Below are 20,813 nucleotides of genomic sequence, written 5' to 3' on the forward strand. Positions count from 1 at the left end.
TCCCTGAGAGCAGGTGAAGTCTCCAGACCCAGGGGACCTCACTTCCCAGCATGTCAGGGACTGGCCTGCTGGGGGTACAAAGCTTAGTACAAACATGTAGTGTGCTGACCAGATTAGCATGCTGCTAGGGTTATACTCCAACACATCCTGAACTTACATGCAGGGAGAAGAGCTCTAGAGAGGGGGCTCATGCCATCTGTGCAGTTTAAAAATAGATGTCACCTCCATAGAAGTTTGACCTTGAATCCCTTTCTCTACACAGCACAACCTATGAAAAATAATGATTCGAGGTAAACCAAGCAAATTTGCAGTGATCGCAGGTCGCAAGGTTTCTGCTATGTCCTCATTCATGTTTCCATCTACCACTGCTCATGTTCTCATTTCCTTCTCCATTTTATGCAGACTGCTGCTATAAAGCAGAAACAATTAAGTACTCTTGTTCTGAAAGAACCTTTGTCTGACAAGTTCTACTGTATGCTTCTGAAAGGAAAAAAGTTTTGGAAAAAAACAGAATAGCTTTTCAAGTAAGGTGACTTCAGGTACTGCTAAAAAATAGGAAAGCCTTGTTTGATCAAAATTTCAGTAGCAGAAGACCCCATTTTTTATAAGCTAATACCTTAGCTTGCTGCTACAACTTTTAGCTGTGGTTTTTTTTTTTGTTTGTTTTGTTTTGTTTTTTTTTTAAACAGAATATTTATTTTTACTATTCTTGGATGAGTTACCATGGTAGAAATTATGCACTTTTAGTCTATGTCATCCATACATCTCAAAGCAAACTGTACCTTTTCTAGAATTAGACCAACAGATTTATAAAAGCTAGAGGGGTGAATCCAATACCCAACATGACACTGAGTGGTAATGGGAACAGAGTTGCAAAAGACCTGAGTTTCACCTAAGTCACATTTACCCAGACTGACTGCTTTAGCCAGACCTGAGGTTCACCCAGATTCCCCACACAATTATATCAAGTTCTTTGTACTCTCCAAACAAAATTAAAATGAATCATCCATCAGTCCATATACTCAAAGTGAATCTGTTTTGTGTTGAATAACCAAAATAAGGCCATTGAATGGGTGGAAGCAAAACAAACTCTTCATTCTCTAGATCCTTTATTCTATTATTTTTAGAAGAGAATATTTGTTCTTAATGAAGAGTTATACTCGCTTTCAAAAGTGTTCTCTAGCTTTCACCTGTTTGCTAAGGCTGTAATTCTGCTATTAGATGCTTTTATCATCAGGATGGAGTATCCTGGCCAAAAGACAATGTAACCATTATCAATAGCTCATTATTAGAGACCGGCTAACAGCATCCTCCAGTGGTTTGTGCGTCATTGGTCATTTTCTGTACTGAGGTAGTGATTCTCCAGATTTCACCTCTCAAACAACAATACATCCATCAGCATAATCTAACAATTCCACACTCAGTGAAAATAGCCTTTAACACAATCCTTTCACCATCTACCACTCCAGCCGCACAATTTACATACAATTTATGAAGACTGAAGCTCTGCCATCAGAAATTTTCAGATAACTTTTATATATATCTTTTTTCTTCTTACTGTCTTGTGCATCTGGAAATCCATGAGTGTTGCACTTCGATAAACTGAGAATAGACTTCAATCAGCCACCCAAGAAGTGTACAAATACCCGTTTCTGCTCCAGAGAAGAACTCCACAATGTAAAGCAATCACTCCCAAGAGAATGCAGATGGAGGGACTGCAGTACTGTAAGTGCACCTTACAGTGCTTGAAATACATCCATACATAGATGCAATACAACTCCTGTATTTAAAGATACTGCGGTTTTACATCAAGTATGTAAAATAAATGTGATTGTTTCCTGCAACTGCAAAAGTAACTGGGGAAAAAGTTAGCAGCCAGACTGGATTAATTTGATTCTTAAATATTTTTACATATCTGAACCACTCTGAAAACAATGTTTTTGTTTGCTAACTGGCTCTGAAAAAGAGATCGGCCAGTTGCATCAAGTTTAAACCAGAGGATCAGAAATAACTGCTGAGCAGTCATGTACATATGCTAATGTTTTAGATGTCATAACAGAAAAGAGGGAAACGTAACTTGAAGCATCTCTTGAGTTTTTTTTCATGCTGAGCTGAGGTCTTCACATCACATAGGACAAAAATCACTGCAGTCATTTTTACGTAACTGGAAGAAAACCAAATTGATGATCAGTCACATTAATTCAACCTTTCTGCAAATTATATGAAGTGTTATTAATTCCTCAGCATTTTTTATACAATTTTTTCAAAATATATCCAGTTCTTATACAACTGGCCAGGACAGAAAATCACAGTGAGAACCAGTAGTGTTCCAGGAACATTAGGTTCTTATTGTCCTGGCATGGTCTACATAAATTCATAAAATGCCAAAACCTTCTAAAACAGGTGGTTAAAAGTGGGGTGAATGAGAGGTTATTTGGACAGATTCATTGTTTTTTGGCAATAACAGTAGAGAGCACCTCTAAGAGCAAGGCCTCAAATCTCTAAATTAGATATGTGAAAGAGTGCTTCAGGTTCCTTTGCAGAAGACTTGCTGTAGAATAAAAGCTATAAAGATTGTCTGCACCTTGGTATACAGAGATTGTTTTCTAAAGGCTTCTAACTTGCCTTCATACATGTTAGCTGAATACACAAGTAGTCAGAATTTTGGAAAGGCCATATAACCTTTTACACAGTGTTCTTTAGTATCTTGATTTTTGACAGGGACTAAATTAACAGAAATTAGGAGACTCATGCAGAAGTGAGATGAGTTATTTCTTCTTTTTATCTGGAGTCCTCTTGATTCAGTCTCACTACTGACTTCCTTCCAAGAACATGCCATCTATATAAATAGTTCTGCATCTCTATCCTACAATAAATATATGCTTCTTTATAGTGAGACACATTGAGCATAAACCTGGCAGCTATAAAGCACACCTCCAGAAGTAAAAAAAAAAATAAAAAAATAGAACACTGGTCAGTGAGTCTGCTATTGGTATATATTCACCAAGTGCCCAGCTCTTGCCAAAGCTGGTCAAAAACCTGAAACAAATTAGTACTTCATTCCAAACAGGCTAAAGCCAGAGCCCCTGCATATCCTAATTTATATGATAGGATGCCAGATAAGCCTTCAGCTGCTGCTGCTTTTACTTTTAATTGCAACTTTCTGCCTTTGGAGCAAGGGACAGTAGTGTCTGGGACACTTCACAGGCACAGACACTCAAGACAGAAGAGGTCAGCTCATTTCAGGCTGTCCTGCACTTCTTATTGGCATTCATTCACATCTGCTGGTGAGTCGTGTTAGGGTCACTCTTCATTGCTGGAGTGGCAAAAGATCCTTTCTGTAAATGTGCTGTTAAACTTTTCAAAGTTTCCTGGCACACCTGGCTCTAGGAAATCACCCACTCTGGTGTGGATTAAGAGCAGGAAGAATGGATAGGAAAAAATATTTGGAGTACCTCATCTTATTTCTCACTGTTCTGCACTGACACCAGGAACCTTCAGAGGCCCCATCCTCTGTAGAGGAGAATCATCGGGTGTCAGCAACTTGCAGCCTGGTCAGAGGAGGGCACAGGCTAGCACATTAGCATAGCTAATTGGACCCTGACCTTTACATGCAATTTGAGTAGTTGACTACCTTCAAATTCCTCAGCTGCCTTGTCATTTGTCTTGCTTCAAACAGTTTATAAGTCAAAATAAAACCGAATGTTGAGCTTTCAAATAAGACAAGAGAACTTGAGTTACTGACAGGATAAAGCAAAGAAATATGTTCTGTGATGTTACGCATATAGAAACCTATATATAGTTATAAGCATATATATAAAGTATAGGTTTTATTAGAAAAAAAGACACCTGGAATCTGCATCAAGACTGCTGAAGTGATCCACATTCATCCTCTTGTGAATCATTAATGTTGTTCACACAAAAGACAATCCAATGTTGTTTATGCTATTTACAGTCTGTAAGATCAGCACTTTCAATCTGTTAAAGGTTTTTCTCTGAAACTTGAGTAATTTAAATTGTACGTAGAAATATTTTGAATGCACAGATTAGTAGCTATATGAATTTTCTAACAGATGAAATGCCTTGCCAGCAAAGCTGTTACAGAATTTCTCAGATCTGCCTTCTTTGACAAACATATAAGGACTCTTACAGAAGTACCATCAAATTGGATAATGAACAGATTCAATCTTCAGAGATCAGCCAAACCAATTTGATTCAGCTAGTATTCCAGCAGTTTTGGGCCTCTCCCAGTTAGGGGGCAACACAGCCCTCTGATTATAGAAGATAACTCCCCCATTCTTTGTTTAAAGCCACAAAAATTACTCAATATGCTTTGGAAAATATCGTGCTTGTATCCTAGACAGGTAAATATTCTGTGAGGATCTTCAAAGAAACTCAGTGGAAGCCAGCTGTGGGAACACAACAGGCTTTCCCCACCTGAGACAGCTCTACCAGCACATTTGCAGGTACTAATGAGGAGCTGCTGCTCAAAGAGGTCTTCAGCTGGCCATCAACCAGCAACACTGACATAAGTTGAAACTAAAAAATACAAAATGTTTGCAACAGAGCAAATTGCTCTTTCCATACCACTTGCAGTCCTCCAGCATGAAATAGATGGAATGGCTGCTATAATACCAGTCAGGTCACTGGACACCCAGAGGCTATTTGTAAATAACCTCGTGTCAGTATTTACATTTCACAAGCTGTACCTATTTAAAGTATTTATCATGGTGGTTAAGAACTCTGACCAAATACCCAATCAGAGTATTGAGCACATTCTGATTGTCAGGATCATTTCCAAATTGAACCATACAGCCCTGTAGATGGATTCCCTATGCCATCAATGCACAATTTCAATTAAGTTAACTTCATCAAATTGCTTTGTCATTGTATGTTGGCTTGGCTACAATAAGCCATACACCATCCTGACAGAGTAATTTTTCTCCCAAACAGAAGAGAATAACTCCTATTCAAGTAAAGGCAGATTAAACAAGAAGCTAGCTGAAGCCTGCAAAAGAAATTCCTAATCTGCTTGTTTGCAGACTGTATCCTCTTACAACAAACAAAAAAATAATCTGTAATTTAATGTTTCTTCTACCAATTGTCATGCAAACTGTTTTGCATCATCCATGTGCCTAACAATGAAAGTAGGAACCCAGAGCTGCCCATAGAGCTGAGATCTAGGGAAGGAGGTACTTAAAGAGGGAGGAAGCAGGACAGTTGTAGGGCAGCCCACATGGACCTCATAACCAGAAAAGGCATCAAAGGCAGAGCCAGGCTACCTTAAGGAGCGAGACCTTTTCCAGCTAGGACTCCATCATGGAGAAGCTGTTTCTCAGCACTTCATTCTGCCTCAGAGGTCCACCTGGCTAGCTGCTAAAACACGATCATATCAGATCTGTTTCACCCATCTGCACAGTTTCATACATAGCTCGCACGCTTTGAGCTTAGGGCTTGACAATAGCTATTGAATTGCAGGAGTGAAAGAGCAAAAACAAACAGGTGAGGTGGCTATTTGTTGATTGCTAGGAAAGAAAGGAAGTCACTCTTACCCTATCCACTGGGGACCTATTCTATTCTACACACCCTCCCCTTGGGTCAGATCCAGACCCCATCACAAACAGTAGAAATAGCCCCATTGAGAACTACAGTCTTCAAGCCAAGTATTATATGGCAGGGGGGAAAGAGGAGAAAGACAAAGAGGTCACATTAAAAAATAAACTTGTATGATAGTTGGAAGTAAGCCCTAAACGGATTCATGACCACATGTTCTACTACCATCACAGTTGCTATTGAAAATAGTATGTATATATATATACACACACACATTCCTAAATTTATCTTTAACCACTAAGTTATAGAGGGTACCTTTCAACAGATATACCCTCAAGAAAGGAAAATTAGTACTTTATGTTCAAGTCTATCAGATTACTAAGAGTGTCTTCCAGCCCTTGTTGCACAGCTGGTAACTGGCTTCAAATCTGTGAAATTCCATTGTCATGTCTAAAGCACATAGATACGTGTATGGAAACTTCTCATCTTTTCTTTTACAAAGGTTGCCATCCCAGTTCTGATGCACTGCAGCTCTTCACAGCCCTGCCAGACTCAAGCCAGCGTCTACAAGCAACACAGCCAGCTCTCAGGACATTGAAAGCTTCAGAGCATTTTATTAACGTTAGGTCTTATAAAATCAATTTTGTTTCTACATGCTAACCTTCACTTTTTGTAGAAAATAAAAGTTCAAACACTACAGTACCATAACACTAGGCTCTCCTATGTTGCTGCACAGGAACATGCTTCCTCGTATGTTCTGTAGTTAGGGCAGCTTTCCCTAGCCAAATCTATAGCTTATGGATGAGTCCAAGGAACAGTTAGTAAGCTGAGACACTTAGTAAATGCCCAATTTTATCTTTAGAAAAGCCAGAAAGACACAAAACAGCATTTTTTTTTTTTTAAATGAACTCATCCATTATAAATAGCAGTAGCTAAAACAATTGCTGTATGTGGCTGACCTCACAACAGCACAAGAGGAACAAGAAATGTCAAACTCAAAGAAAATAAAAACAGCACTTTCTACATAGCCTAAATATATTTTACTAAGTTACATAATAGACAGTAAAATTTATTTCTATTGCATTTGTATTTTACTAAAAAGATAACTGCATGAATTATACCACAGAACAACAAGAACAGCTCTAGACTCTCCAAATATACACATGCAAAACGCTTGAAAACATTTACAAAGGGATTAATTCTGCAAAAACTTACTCTGTGCTGGACCCGCAGAAGAACACCTCCATGGCTCTAGCCCTTCAGCAACCACTTTGAGTAGAAAAAAAAAAAAAAGATGTTGGGGACTTCTCATCTGCTTTAATACTCTTATGGGAGAGCAATGCCAGCTGGTGCCATCTGCATCCTCACCGCAGACACCTGCAAATGTCCTATCAGGTGTGGAATATGAGTGGTATTTAAGATTTTCCTCTTGTCCTGGCTTGCTTAGCATAAAGTTATGTCTTCTGGGGACTTTATGCATTAGTGGTTGTAGGTAGTGTATGGATATATCATCAACTTTCTTATTTGTATGTTTTAATAACTGTAGTCAGCTCGTGGAGGCTTTAAGGTGTGATACCTTTGTTGTGGTGGGGGCTTCTGATACTGCTCTTCTCAGTTGTTTTCTTCATGTTATGTGCTTCTAGACAGTGTAGTTTTTCTTGCACTCTGAATATTGCTTTGGTTGGGCTCTTCTGTACAGCAGTTACAGCTATGGGGGGGCTACAGTACTGGGATCCTGGGGGCAGTGGGAGGCACTGGGCTGCCTTTGTTCTTCTGGTTGAGCACACTTCAAGATTAGCACTGTAATTCAATGTTGACTTACCTTTCTCTTACTTGTTAAAGTATAGTAAATAGGGTGGATTGCTCTCCTGTTTCTTTGGTGCTGGGTACTATACAAAGGGAAGATAAAGGTAGGTCTTACTTTATGAAAGTCTCTCAATTATACTTATATCTAGTAAACAGAAAAAAACACTACGTACTTCAGAACAACAAATCCTACTAAAACTTAAGCTAGACACTGCAACATCTTCAAATCTTGCTGCACTTTTCTTGTAAGAGCTCCTTCATTTTTGCTGTTCCTAATGCACTCTGCCTGTCCTTTGCTTGTTGGTATCCATCTCTCGTTCTGAGCCAGCTTTTACCATGCTTTATTAGGGTCAAGCTTTAATAAAATGATACAACTCAGTGCACAAATAGTTGTATTTTTGTCTTCCCTTTGATCTGGAGAAAATGAGCATAACAGTTTCCATAAAATGGGCTTTTTCAGTAGCAGAAGAGGTGAATTTGACTGTCAAAAACATCTACTTCAGAAGGCAGAAAAAGGAGCATCTTAAGGCGAAGAAAAACCTTGAACATAACATATGCATTGAGAGAAACAGAAGGAAGATTATAATACTGTCAGCCTCTGATCCTTGGAAATACTTGGTCAGAGCCAAGAAAAATCATGAGACTGACTTAGGAAAAAACATAAGGCTTTTCAAAAGCCATTTGGGCTACTTTTGTTTGACTTCTGGTTTCTGAGCCTCTTGGTTCGTATTTTAGATTTTCATTCAAAAACCACAGTGGCCAGAAAATGTCTGTGTCATGCTGATGATTGTTTCCTCTTTACTTTGACTTTAATATAAATCAATAGATACTGGGAACTGGCTTTAAAAAACACAACATGGAGTGGTATGCCTCTGATAAAAACCATGAGAACTAGCAAGACTGTTCATCTCAGGAAGCATAATTTCAAGCTTTGCCTCATGGAGTGGTTGTTCCCATGTCTTGTGTGCTCAGTAGGTAGAGGCTCTGCAGTGACAGCCTGGACTGCTGCTCCTCTCTCTGGGAGGGGGCAGACTGAATTTTGCAAATAATTCCAAATCTGAAGATGAAATGTTAAAAAAAAAAATAAAAAATCTAGAGAAGAAGAGTCCCAAAAGTGGTTAATCAGAAACATTGACATGTTTTGCTTCAATAATAAGGAAGCTTTCTACTAAATATTAATATTCTACTGTGATAGGAAAATTAAAGTGAAATGTTTACTGCCTTGAAGTTAAATATTTTACTATTACTGAGAAGAAGAGATTGAAACAATCCAGCAAAACATTTCAGTTTTGACAAAACTGTATTTTCTCATTGGACTTTTCTGTCAAAACATTATGACCGGCTCTAATAAACATATGCATAATGAGTATAAACATATGTTCACTCTAAAGATGCTGGTTTAAACATTATTGCAAAATTAAATCTTTGTTTATCCACAGCATAGACTGAGCATAGGCAACAGCTGTTCAGCTTTTCACTGCTGCATCCCCCAGTGTGCCTCGATGTTCTTGCAGGGAGACTCTGCTGCAGGGCTCCCTGACTAAGGGTGCTTGGGTTGCTCACTGGTGAACTGTGAGGGTTCAGGTCCATCCTCAGGCCACTGTCTTCAGCTATTCGTTACACCTGATTTGCAACTGAATAAAATTTCTCATTGACAAAGCATGTGCGATTTATCCATCTATTGCTCTATATTCTATGCTCTCAAACCAAGGATCACCCTCGTTGCATGTAATGTTAGTAATTTCTCCTGCAGCTCTTTCAAATGCCCAGAAAATGGAAACCTTCAGAAAAATGATACCTCAGCAGTGCTCTCCAGACTATTGCTTTTCATCAAGAACTTTCCATCCCTAACGATGCAGTCAGAAGCAGCTCTAAAACAAATGTTTGTCTATATATATGCTGCATTTATTCAGGATAAATAAAGAATAAATCAGTCAGTTTGTTGTGAATAACTTCCATGGCTGATGGTCGCATACTGTTTTACTACAGCTATGGAAACATTTGTCAGGATCCTTCTCCCCTGTTAGAGGACACTAACTCCTTTTCTATTTTTAGATCAGGTCCTGGGGTAGGGACAGATGGAAAGAAAACAAATGGACCAAAAATAGACAGGACACAAAGCAAATTGTCTACAGGTTGTATAAAAGGCAAGTGAATAGATCATTCCCTAGAAATCAAAAATTTTGCGGAAAAGAAAATGAGTCATCTTTGCAGGGGCGCCAGCCTCAGCAAGCACCTGCAGCTCGTGGCAGCTGGTCCTGCTCTGCATGTCAATGCCGGACCCCTGAGCTCCGAATTACATCGCCCGCTGCAAAATCACAATTTTTCACTACCTTTTCACCAAAAGCTGGGTGTTGATTTAGTGATAGCAAGGCAACTGAGGGAAAGATCACACGGACAAGAACGGTGTGGAAGGAAGTATTCGAACACAGCCACACTGGGTGTCTTGAGCAGGGTTTTGGCAGGAGCTCCTGCAAATATCCCACCTTCTGCTCTCGGAGCAGATGACAGGAGCTGCCTGTGACCAGCCCACTGTGGCTGGCCCTGTGCTAATCAGCCTTGGGTATGCAGGACCCCTGCGCCCCAGGGTAATATTTACCCCTCCCAAAGACAGGCTTGCTGGTTCAGTGCCCATGTATGCAACCTGATCTTGAAAAAGAGCTTGGGACAAGCCTCAGAAAGCACTGAGAGATATCCCTGAGTGACCTGCAGTTGTAAAAATGGCTCTTGTGTTGTTAGAAGTAGGTTTGTAACTGGGCTCTGCAAGTCCAGTGTCCTTGCTGGGGCTCTTTGTGCCTTCTAACAGAGCTGGAGTACCCTGGTGCTTAGAAATGTACGTGATTGTGTGAATGGCACTAAATAGTCTTGTTGAGGTACTCTTCAACTGAAGTGTTTGATTTTATTATTGACCCCCCTCTTATTGCTCTCTTCTCTGCTTCTCCTAAGTCCATTTATTAGATTTATTAACGTAATTATAAATGAATATTGTACTGTGGTTTGTGCACGTTTCATTCTTCAATAAACATGGTAAAATATAGGTTCAATTTTCAGGATTTTTATACTGTACTGATTTTTGAAACTTCTGCTTGAATTACCTATTTATACCAGCAGTATTCTCTTATTCAACATTTTAGAAACATTTTTAGCAATTAAATGCATTTTAAATAGCAGAAGCAGAAAAAAAATCTGCCTTAAGATATTCATGTAGAGAACTGTTTTCAGCATAAATTGGTGGAAAATGCCCAAACAATGTGGCTTCCTAAAGTACAAATTCTGCTTGTAATTTTTAACTCTACCCACTCTCTGCCCACCTCTGTACATTGCAGAAATAGCTGTGAATTCCTCCATTTGTTGGCTGGCCCCTAATTCTGGATGAAGGTCATAAAGGCTAAAATTTAGATGCAAGGCTGAAGCTGGATGATCCTTGGATTCAGGCAATATTTATTTATTACTTTTCCTTCTTTCCCCCAAGGCTTTTAATTAAGAACACTAGAGAAGTAGGTGTTAGTGTAACTCAAATTCTACTTCAGTATTTTAATGAAGAGTGTGAGAACAGAGGACTGGGAGAGTTTCTTTAGCAATCTAAATCAAATTTCCTCCTATTTTAAACACTGGCATATACTCTGCTCTGCAAACTGATCAAGTTGTTTTAAAGAGCTACCTTTTTCCATGTTTTGTTATCCCATGTGACGTCAGGTTTACCACTACAAACATCAAAGCCACCAACATCTCTATTGTGTCAAAGCTTCTCATTTTCTGATCCATAGGTTTGGATCAGGAAAATTACAGTGCCATCTGTGCTTGTTTGTACATAGAGGGACCATCTCTGCACGGACATCTGGGTGGTTCTGCTCGTGCCCCAGCACTAGTATATGCAATAAGGCAGAGATAAGGGGAGAGCAAACTGATGAAGGGTCCAAATTCTGGCACTCACAGTCTCCAAGATGTTCGTTTCTCTACTTGTTTCTTTGTCTGCTGACTAGATGTAATAATATTGATTTTCTTTTCCAAAAGTACTTGTGTTGATTTGGTTGCAGGACTGTTTTCACTTCCATATCCCATAATAGCATATACAGTTCTGAAACATTAATCTACTACTTGACAGTAATCTCTTCCTGTCATTTATAACATAACCTTAGCAAAACAGATGTATTCCTACCATAATATATAACATAGCCATACTCCAGACGGCTCAGAGTTGTTTTATCAAGAAAGGATTAAAACACTTGCAAATTTAAAATTTAATCCACTCTAAGGGAGGGAATGAATTAATCACAATTAAGCCTCAGCAGCTGTAATTCTTCATATAATGTATTATCTAATGGGGATTCTTGCTGAAGAATATCTGTGAGCCATGGGCATCCTATTTCTTCTGTAAGCTTGTGCTGCAAATCAATACATTTAATAAAGCAATCAAACAAAAATATTAAATGAACAATTCTTTTATTCAAAAATCAATACAAGGAAATTGATACCCTGCCTACGCACATTTTATGCCACATTTCTCTTTCTACAGAACAATAAAAGGCTGAGAGTAGAGTGTTTACAGAGCTGAGAAAGAACGTCTTTTATTAGGGACCAAAGTATGAAGACCCAATTGCACAAAAGGCTGAGAGCACTATTTGCCTTTTTTTTTTTTTTTTTTTTATTTTAAGCCTAGCAAAACTGCAGGAACCAAGAGTTCTTATCTGACAGCCAACCCCAAGCAAAGTCCAGGTAATCTAAATCTCAGCTACTTGCAAGGAGTGTTGGACATAATCCAGAGCTACTAAGGTTTGCACCTGAACTTCAAAGAGATGAAGAGTTCTTTGGGGTTGACGTATTTATTTGGGACCACCAGCAACACCAGAATCCATTCCTTGCATGATTTGCTGCAGCTTTAATTTATTCATTATCCCATTCATTGACACCTGTATGAGATAATTTCTATTATTTTTTCTCCTTGATAGCAGAGCATGCCCAGAGTTGGCCTGTGCAAGCCTTGTGTAAATGATCAACCCACTCACAAAACCTACTTCTCTCTTACAAACCTGTTTTGTTGGTGGTCTGGAAAAGTGTCTAGCTGTCAATGGGCATCAAAACTGTTTCTTTTCATATTCTTTCTAATAAACTGTGTTTAACCACATAATATGAATCAAACAAGCAAACAGAAACCAAAAACACATCTGTTGGAAATCAGGAAGCACTAATGATGCCCAATAGGTCCTATGAGCCTTTGCAAACAGATGTTAGGAAATGGGACGAACTAGATCACTTTCAGAAATGCATTCTAGCCCCATTCAATGAGATCTTGCCCTGTGCTGAAACTAATTTAATTTATCTTAGCAAGTCTTCTACTGTATATGGGCACAGTAGTGCATGGGGACAGACACTGGGGAAAGGTCCTCATATAAGTTAAAATACAAAAATGTATAGTTGTACTATAAGATACAGGCCTCATTAAACCACAGCAATATAAAAATAATGGAATACCCTAGGACAGAGATGATTTAGTTCAAACTCACTATCGTTATTATTGTTTGTTTTTGTCTGAAGTAATCTTTAGCCTCATTTCCCTATTTTCTTCCATAAATACACAAAATATTAGCTGGCTCTTTTATTCAGTTATAGCTAAATTTGGCTTTTTAATTTCAGATAAATCTTTCTGCTGCCCTAAATGGAAATACGTGCAAGGGAGATGTGCTTACCCATGACTAACAGATGTTGTGCCTGAAATATTCCTGTAAACAAGGTCTTAAATCCAAAGTTTTTGAGTGTTACACTATATTTCTTAAAAAAAAAAAATAAAAATAAAAATAAAAAAGCAGTTGTTACATTTTTATTGAGATAATTATTTTTGTCTTACAATGTGATAAATATGAAATAATCATGTGACTTCCCAGATTGCTAGAAGCCATTGTAGAAAAGAAGCTTGTGCCATGAGTATTTATACCAGATGCTAATATGAGCATGGCTTTCCTTTGTTGGAACAAACAAAATCTCACCCAAGACAGTTTCATTTCATGCCTAGTGAAATCAGGGGCTAAACAGCCAGCATCATTGCTCGCACTGAGTGATGGCTCATGTTTAACTGGCACCTCCCAAATGATTATCCAAATTGGAGGAAGTCAGGCAAACGCACAGATGGTCTTCGGACAAAATTTAAATCCGTCTGGCTCTTGGTTGTCCTTTCTGTGAGCTAATGAGTGTATTAATCAGAGATCAGTTTCTTGTTTGCTCGTTTCCATTAGGTAACTGGGTGGTGCGTAGATCTGTCTTCCTCATTTACTGAACTACTGACATTTCCCTCCAGTGGCAGCCAGCCAACCCTTATTATGAAAAGTAAAGGAGGGTTTTGGTATTTTTGTGGCTGCAGATTCCTGACTGGAAACAGGCAGGTATTCATTAACCTTAATCAAGCGGGTTGTGAAATTGTGAAATGTGCTCAACATGCTCTGGGCTGCCTGATTTGCGCTTGTATCTCCCGTCATCTGCCACCTGTCTCGCTCATCATGGGACCACGAGGAGCTGAGGTCGCAGTGCTCCATTTCAGCTTGGCAGCACTCTTAGAAGGGCCACCAAGGCTTCGGGTAACCCAACTCCTTAAGGACCGGTGGAGCACATGCCAGAGCACTGACTTCAAAAGGTGCCTGGGTTGTGTCCTGGAAACAGCAGAGAAAAACATATTTATCCAGTGACCTTTTGCCAGGGCTGCCTTGGGCTGTCTTATATGACAGCTGACAGGGGCGCAGCACTTGGGCTTAAGGATATTGTGTCTTCCTGAAGGGCAGGCAGGAGATGGGCTTGGATTTTCTGTGGCTGAAAGGGCTGTTGGGTGAGGAGCATGCAAGAGAGGACATGGAAACCTCAGTCCCAGAGTAAGCCAAAGTTGTCTGCTGTTTGTTCTGGCCACATGTCCTCTCCTGGCTTAGCAGGGGCTGGTGGTGGCTGCTGCTGATGGGGAAAGTGAAGGTGGTCTGAAGATAATTAATGTGAATGACTCCTTCACCTCTCTGCCTGGCTTCTCCCAAAATTTTGGCCCAAGCTCAGCAGTTCTGGTCATGACAACACAGACAGGTCTGGAATGCATGCTGGGCTGAGCAATCAAATAAAGAAATACTGAGAAGTGGCACTAAACACCTGAGAACAGAAACCTTCAGGTTCCTACACTACTGCCATGACTTTGGCTGGCTTTCTGAATCAGAAGATTTGTTCTGTGGGAGCTGGAATCACCTGTTAATTACTGGGACTGTACTTAAAGGCATTTGGTGATTTTGGAAAAAAATGTGTCCACATCCCACTGGACTGTAAAAACAAACAAACAAAAAAGCCTTATTTTATTTTATTTTATTTTATTTTATTTTATTTTATTTTATTTTATTTTATTTTATTTTATTTTATTTTATTTTATTTTATTTTATTTTATTTTCTCTTTGATTAAAGTGAGGATTTCCACTCTTTCTCTGGATATGTGGTGGCTGTTGCAAGCAAGGCAGAACTGGTTAAAGGAAGATAAGTGGAGTGTGAGCTACCAGAAGTATTTTACATTAATTTTCAATTAGCAATTATAAATTGGAGCAACATATTCACATAAAATGTTGGTGAAAGCAATGCAGAAATTAGGATAAAAAGTGAAACTATTTTATAGTCTTTAAAGCATGATGTGGAGGGAATAAAAAACTGATTGATTCAACTCCCATCTGCAGTAGTAGGGTAAAGGAATTATATGTTACTGGGTAAATACCACCCATGGGTATCAAAGGAGGACTGCCTTTGGTTGGAGCCTCATACAAATTGTGAATTTTACCATCACCACACCATGTTCTGAGGTGTCACCTCCTGGCATTCGTCCTCTGTTTCTCCAGGGGAGCATCCCACAGCCGCTGTGTAGCACTATCTAGGCTAACCAAGAGGAAATGCTGCTGAGATGGCCATACCTTGGGGATTTAAACACCTGCCTCAGAGCAGCACTCACGTCCTTCCCCTTGGTGTCATCTGCTGCTTTTTTTTTCCCCTTTCTCTCTCTCTTTTTTTCCCCTTTAAAAGCAGGGTGTGGTGACTTTGTTCTTTTTGAACACAGCAGTTGGCCGTGCCCTGCCCCTGTCATGGGTTGCATGTCACCATGCCCATTTCTGCATCCTTCCTGCTGCCTCATGGGGTTCATCTGTACCAGCAGCACCAGGGCAATGTCGTAGCACTGAGCTGTATTTCATGATGATGTTGTTGCACTTCAGAAATCATAATATAGCAGTCCTTGAGCTAAGGGGACTGAGCAGGTGCAAACTGGTGACCTAGCCTTGTGATACGGATTCTCATGTAAGACAGGAACATTTCCAAGGATACAGCTTAACACCCATGGATTATATAACTCTGTCCTTTCATAGTTCAAGTGCTTAATACAGAGAAAGCACAGGCACTCTGTGAGAATGTACAAGAGCTGATTTTCCAGCACTGGGGCTACTCAAATGAGTTTGAAGACAGAACAACCTGTGAAGCAGCCCCCAGCTCCACAAGTGCTGGTACAGCATAAAAAGGAAAGGCGTTAGCCAGGCCCGCAGAGCTGAGGGCATGGGAGAGAAAAGGGACATTGCTGGGATGCCATTCTGCAGAGTCACATCTCAGAACAGAACATCTTTGCTCCGTGATCTTATGTAAAAAGGAAAACTTTTTTTTTTTCTTTTTCTTTTTTTCTCCTTCAGGAGGCCCCGTGTCCTTGTGCTGAGGGCAGCGCTGCCCTGTGCTGGGGTTCGCAGCCCTCGCAGAGCCAGTCCCTTACTGCCACCATGCGTCGAACCAGGTCCTGGCATACCTGGATCCTGCTCTAAAGTGCCTTTTGCCAGCTGGGTTTGCACGAACCCTTGTTGTCCTCGGAGCTGTTGGAAGAGGCATGCACAGGGGCAATGACCTCAGGGTGCTCTATTTCCTCTCTGGCCCTGGATCCAAGTTGTCTATTATTTTATTTATATTTTATTTAATTTTATTTTATTTTATTTTATTTTATTTTATTTTATTTTATTTTATTTTATTTTATTTTATTTTATTTTATTTTATTTTATTTTATTTTATTTTATTTTATTTTATTTTATCCTCCAGGGATAGGTTTAATTTTTGTATTGAAATGAAGTAAGGATTTATGCTTTTCTATATCACTCTTTATAAAACAACCTGAGAAAATGCCATCATATTGTCACACGAATTTCCAGACTAGTTCTCAAGTCAAGTTTTCATTCAAAGTTGTGAATGGAGCTCACTTTCAGCAAGTGTATAATAGGATTCATGCATGGGCACACACCAAAAAGCCACTATTTTGCATTTATAGTAAGTTAAAGACATTATATGTCTTTTCTGCTTTAAAAGAAAGAATTTGTGATGGAAAATTTGACTCTATCCCAAAGCATCCTGTGAATTTTGTTTATCTCTTGTGGAGCTTGAACAACATGTAACACCCCTGAATATACTTGTTGCATTTGGCACAGACCATTTCAGATGAGGGAGGCCCAAGCAGAGGGAAATGTCACCTGCAAAGGGAGGTTATGCTCTCTACCTGTGAGCAGAACAGGTTTCTGTCATATGATGCAATATTAGTTCATGCAGACTGTCAAGCATCTGGAATTGAAACTTGTGTAAATTATTATATGGCAGAGCACATCCTTGGAAAATGAGAATATTTCCTTTGTCATCAGTGAAGGTGACCTTCCAAGTGAAAGGAGTAAGCTGACTTCCCAACACTGAGGTGATCTGAAAGATATTTGAACAAAAGATGCATGCTGTAATATAACATGAAAAAAGGTCGGTAGGTAAGCATTAAATTAAATTACTTTTTTTCTTGTTTCCCTTCTGTTTATCATCCAGTCAGCCATTTGGGAAGTACTCACAGGAGCGGACCTGTTGAAGGACAACGAAAGCTGCCCCTGAGCTGGAGCATGAAGCAAAGGCTCCTCTTCATCCACATGAGGGAGCTCTGTTAACATTAATAGAAACTGCTTAAAATGCCATTATTACAGTGAAAAGTGCATCTCAGTCAGAAAGAACACAAGGGGAAGCAACATAAATTCATATTTTGGTATTATGCCATCTTAAATTCTCAACCATCCACTGGGTAGCCTTGGTGCCAGCATGATAAGGACATTTGTCTATGGGAAAAGAAGTTAGGACACAGTTACAGCTACAATCACCTAAAGGTATACACAAAGTTTGCATGATATATACTAAGCTTACAAGATAGTTTTTAGCACAAGTAATAGAGATTAAGGGGAAGGGGGGAAATCTTGGGGTAGGTAAAACCTTGCACAAATCTTGAAGGTTGCTACTTTTATATTATACCTGGAAAAGGCTTCTGCTGAGACTCTGAAAGGGTTTTTTTCCTACAACCCATATCAGGGTATAATAATAGATACTACTTCTCACAAATGTTTTACATGGCATAAAGAGAATCTGGAGAGTCCCAAATGGCAGGGCCTTGTTATTAGTAGAAGTTAGGTGGCTTCATCGTTTGTGCAGCTCCTTGATGTTATCTATTTCCATGGAGCATTAAGATAACAAACAAAATACCATTGAACATCTTTTTTTCCAAACAAACAACCAAATAAAATAACAGCTGCCAAACCTAAATTTTATATTAATCTGAATCACAAGATGAGATAGAAACTAACAGCACCAAATCTCGGAGGAACAGATACTGCTTTCCAGAAACCAGCTGGTGTTTGGTAGTCTAATTTTGAAACAACTTATTTATTTATTTATTTATTTTTCCTTTTCTCTCCCTGTCTCCCTTCTCAACCAAACCTAGAAGCAGAATTCCTGAAATGAGACAAGGAGATTCCTTCCTGGCAACATCTTCCAAATTCAAGCAAATGGCTTTGGGACATAAAAGTTCATTTCCAGCTGAAATGTCCAAGGAGAACCCTGATATCTGAAGGTCATGGTGTATCTGGAAGGGTCCTTAAGTAACCTTAATGCACCCTGAAGTGTGTCAGGGCAGGTGACCCCCTAGAGAAAGAGGGAGATAAATCACCTTGAGAGCAGCTGCCTCACACAGCCAGGAACACGTTTTGGAAGGATAACGTGCGCACAAGCTCTGAAGCTGGAGCCTCTCTCCCATCCCCAAAGACATGGCTGGTACACAAACTCCACACATCTCGCCAGCCATGCGTGAAGACGCCCTGTTCATCCCTGTGCTCTCAGCCAGGGTGGTCGTCTGTGTGGAAAGCCTAAAGCAAACAAAGGCAAGCTGCAGCCAGATGTTGGGAGGCTTTCAGGTTCACTTAACGTTCCCGGGGTAGGCAGCGCATGCATGCCTGTGCTCCTCGCTCGGACGGATAAGCCCAAGCAGCCATACCCTTTAAAACCTTTCCCTTTGCAATGGAAATCACTGCTTACCTTTCCAGAACCATCTGAGCAAATACGGACCTTGCAGAAAACGTCAGCAATTCCTGATCCATCAAGGCTGTGCTAAACAAACCCGGCCGAACAATTTACAACTTGACCTCATGTTGTGCCTGTAAATGGATTCTGTGAAAGGCCTTTTCTTAGGTTAGTTATATTTTCATGGTGTATACACCAGGGTAAATTAGCCAATTCGACAGTTCCCCAGAATCCCCTTGGTTTTGCTTTTTACTGGGGAGGGGTGATTTTTACAGGACCTTGGGGGAGATTTCAGAAGGGACTTGTTGCAAATCCTTGAAGCTCTGCTTTATCTCCTTAGACAGAAGAAAGCATTTTCTTCTTTGTCTGGGGCAAGAAATTTTGCTCTTCTGTGTACTGAAGAATATTCTTGAGAATGACTTCTGAGTGATTCATGATCAGATGTTGAAAAAAAATCAACTTATTTGTAAGTCCCGTGTGATGGATTTGGACTGATTCCTCAAGAAACACATTTTAGAAGCCCCCCTAATATTTGCATGAAGAAATTGTTGTTCTCAACTTGTCCTATGTCAAGAGGAAAATCAATTCTTGTGTTCAAAGCTCCATCTTGTACCAGATACAGAATCTGAGGGAAGCACACCATCTTCCTCTAAGAAAGAGGATTTAATAAGGTATTTCCTTAGTAAATCAGGATGACAGTTCTAGAGAGGAATAAAAGACATGACACCGAAGGATAACTAGGGCAAAAATGTTACACAAACTGCTAGCATTTTTCTCATCTTCTGCTGATGACACTTCCATGTCATGTACCCTAACACAATAAGTTCAGGATTTGTTTTTGCACAATAAATCTCCTAACCCACATGTGGGAGACTCTGACATGATGTTTCTATAAATAATTTATTGTGAATGAACAAGAATGAATATAAATTCCTTCTTCTGTCTATATGCACAAATGCTCCACTACTTTTAGAGGCGACCAGAACCATAATTTTTTTTTTACCTATAATAACATGAAGAAAAGAATATGGTAAAAACAGGGAATACATGTCTGATTGAGAATAATTTTGGAGCATTAGTATTGCTCCAAAATAGTGTTACAGGAATAGATATCCAGATCTAAGATGTTGATTGATGTAAGGCTGACGAAGGAGCTCTTTGTATATGTAAGAAATGTTTTGTTTCTATTCCATTTCTATGACCACATAGATGGGGTGATATAGGTAGTGTAAGACTTTTCAGATGTGTCTTTTCAAAAAGATCCTGCCAGTACAGACTGGAGTAATTTATTGTTCCCACAAGTTTGCCACACTACTTCTTGCGGAGTGTATCAGACGTGGGGGTTGCCATTTCTTGTTTTGTGCTGTTTTGTGTTTCAGTACAAGTCAGTGACAGCTAAGTGTTAACTGGAGCTAAGCACCTGCTTCATTCAGTGGGAAGAAGAGATCAGGAAGGGAAAATGATAGGAAACCACCAAGCATCCTTTTTTTCTGTTAGTGTTGATTGTCGCGTTTCATTTCCTCAACACTATGCCAATATCACTGCTGAAGTCGTGCCATAAATGCCTCCGGTGCTGCCAGGTGTGTCTTATTCCCATAGCTGTGAGCACTACAATGTTGGGTTGGTTTATGCTGGTCTCTGAGAAGCCCTAGGTAGTAGCTGGGTGCTCATCTCCACTACTGTCATCCATCAAGAGGAAATCTCTTTGTGCCTAAATGCCTATGAGACATAGTGTGGTATAGCTGAGTAATGGTTGTCCTCTAGTCTTCAATAATGGTACAATATCAAAAATCAACACAATCATTAACATTAAAGGTTACTTTCATCGCTGCCATCTTAGTCACATGCATATTTAGCCACTTAAGTCATCCTTGAGACTGCTAGGAGCCTTGATGCATTTAAGATTTCCCTCATCAGAGATTTCAAAGTCTGCAGCTCTTGATAAATAGCAGAGGACCTACCCCAATGAATCAGATCAAGGAAAAAACCTCTACCATGTCTGAGAGAACAGCATATCCAAACATACTGGGATGATTAAGGAATACCATTCTTGTTTCTAAATTAACATTCACACTAAAAAGTATATTTAAATCACAAAGGAGAAAGATGAC

General features: G+C 39.6%; 2 long non-coding RNA genes across 3 annotated transcripts in view; one reads left to right on the forward strand and one right to left on the reverse strand.

The window, feature by feature from the left end:
- LOC137841858 (uncharacterized) overlaps nucleotides 1-6,913 on the reverse strand; it is a 57,777-nt gene extending 50,864 nt beyond the window's left edge. The window contains exon 1 of the long non-coding RNA XR_011088801.1: nucleotides 6,769-6,913. This is a non-coding gene — a long non-coding RNA (uncharacterized lncRNA). The remainder of the gene's footprint in view (nucleotides 1-6,768) is intronic.
- Nucleotides 6,914-7,003: 90 nt separating this feature from the next.
- Nucleotides 7,004-8,520, forward strand: LOC137841859 (uncharacterized). 2 transcript variants are annotated; one of them, XR_011088802.1, is made up of 4 exons: nucleotides 7,004-7,120; nucleotides 7,396-7,463; nucleotides 7,820-7,977; nucleotides 8,341-8,520. It is a non-coding gene; the product is annotated as an uncharacterized lncRNA (long non-coding RNA). The 2 variants fall into 2 exon arrangements; XR_011088803.1 differs by having other exon boundaries at nucleotides 7,007-7,045.
- The last annotated feature ends 12,293 nt before the right edge of the window (nucleotides 8,521-20,813 follow it).

The sequence above is a fragment of the Anas acuta genome, chromosome 18 (assembly GCF_963932015.1).
Source record: "Anas acuta chromosome 18, bAnaAcu1.1, whole genome shotgun sequence".
NCBI classification, from domain to species: domain Eukaryota; kingdom Metazoa; phylum Chordata; class Aves; order Anseriformes; family Anatidae; genus Anas; species Anas acuta.